Source organism: Austrofundulus limnaeus, unplaced genomic scaffold (assembly GCF_001266775.1).
Source record: "Austrofundulus limnaeus strain Quisiro unplaced genomic scaffold, Austrofundulus_limnaeus-1.0 Scaffold491, whole genome shotgun sequence".
Classification (NCBI taxonomy): domain Eukaryota; kingdom Metazoa; phylum Chordata; class Actinopteri; order Cyprinodontiformes; family Rivulidae; genus Austrofundulus; species Austrofundulus limnaeus.
Window position 1 is genome coordinate 85,453 of NW_013952893.1, and position 1,892 is coordinate 87,344.

At 44.6% G+C, this 1,892-nt stretch overlaps 1 long non-coding RNA gene across 1 annotated transcript; it reads right to left on the reverse strand.

The window, feature by feature from the left end:
* Positions 1-400: 400 nt before the first annotated feature.
* LOC106530125 (uncharacterized) lies at positions 401-1,620 on the reverse strand. Its single transcript, XR_001311732.1, has 2 exons — positions 562-1,620; positions 401-485 (listed from the first exon to the last, which is right to left on the reverse strand). It is a non-coding gene; the product is annotated as an uncharacterized LOC106530125 (long non-coding RNA).
* Positions 1,621-1,892: the final 272 nt, after the last annotated feature.

Below are 1,892 nucleotides of genomic sequence, written 5' to 3' on the forward strand. Positions count from 1 at the left end.
AACAATGAGGAAAATAATTGAAAACCAGCAAACACTGCAACAGAAAACCCCCACACTGACCAACATCACCTGCATATTTCTCTGGAGAAGGTGGACGGATGTCACGTGAGAAGAGCTGATTAGGAGGAGGTGCAGGGGATGCCGCCATCTGAGCAGGGTGTGAAGCTGGAGGTGGAGCTGGCTGGAGGTCCTGCAAGAGATTGGTTAAGTGGTCCAATCGTTGATTGATTAAAACCTGCTGATCGCCGAGTTTTCTTAAAGTGGCGTCATGGGAATGCAGGAGGGAGTTCTGTTCAGAGATGGCTCTGAGAGTGTCTGCTGGGTCTGTCTGGCCTGAGTGTTCTGTCATGTTTTTAGAAAAATGTTTGACCCACATGCAGAACACTCTCAGGAGACAAGGAAAGTTCAAAAGGTTTATTTACAAATAAAAAGCAAATAAGTTGAGAATCTCCTTCTGGGGCTGGAGACCCGGGGAAAAGGAATCACTGAAGCCAGAGGAGAATCTGATGAGCAACACAAAAATACTGAGGAAATGATGAGGAACCAAAAAACTTCTCTTACTTGGGTTGTGAGGGAGCGTCCACCAGTTGGGGGTGGTTGAGTGAAAGACAAGTCAGTGCAGTGCAGCAAGATAGTTGGAGCGATGGAGGGCGGACAGATTACCGTGCGGACCGTGGGCAAAGACCTTGAAGCTGTCAGTTTCAGAACTGCTCCAGGAGATCTTGGGTTCTCGAGGAGGCTCAGGGAAACTCTGGTAGATGAACCAGGAGGTGGTGGAGGAAGCCATTGCAGGCAAACACTCAGGCACCGGAGAACTGACAGCCAACTCCGTTTATCCCCTGGATGATTGCAGGAGAGGATCTGCAGGTGTGAGTGATAATCAGTAGTTCCGCCCTCTAGTGACAGCAGCTCCAGACTTTCTGCACAAACAAACTAAACACAACAAAAACACAACCCAAAACCAGGCTTCTAACACTTACAGCTAAACAATCTTTGCAAACACACCAATGACTCAGTCAAATCTACATGTATTGGATTAAATATAGCCTGGTAGCAGCAGATAGTCATCCTCAACTTTTACTTAGAGCAGTGACACGTCTAACAAAACATGGATTTATGGTTGGTTGGATGGATGGATGGATGGATGGATGGATGGATGGATGGATGGATTGATGGATGGATGGGTTTTACATTCTACTGCCAGCTGTGAACCAAATTATGCCTGTTGGAAAATAAAGTTACGTTGAAACTTGAACGTATCTCGTCTTTCTCTCCTCACTCCCCTCCTCTGCTTTGCTGAGCACAGTTGAAGGCTTCTGTATAGTGTCACTCTCACTTCTTCCTAATACTGTATCCTCAGGTGCACCAAGTAAAAACACATGACTACACACATCATTTTCCATCACTCACACATACCAGGTGTAACGGTGCCAAAGCTAAGACAAACACACTCAGTTTTTTTCCTTAAAACCCAACCGCAACATTCTCATAGCATAACCCCATCCCCACAGTGCTTTAGCTTGACTTTCCATTACTAAACACACAGCAAAGAAAAACACACACTCTGCTAAATAACAGTGCAGGACGAAGACCCACCCCGTGTGTTTCTGTGTTTATGTGCACAGGAGCTACGCCTCCATAACAAGGTGGAATTGTTATGCAGGTGTTATGAAGGAATTCCAGTGTAGAGACAAGGTAGGAGGCTAAATGGTTGGTAGTTTCACTTAGGGGTGGTTTGAAAAACTGTGTATTTGACACAGCTGAGTGAAAAATTTGTTGACTTGTTTGTAATTATACGACAGCTGTCCTGCGACAGCTGTTAAATAACCTAAATTAATGCAAATGATATGAGATTGAAAAACAGAAAGAAGCATATATATATACATATATAT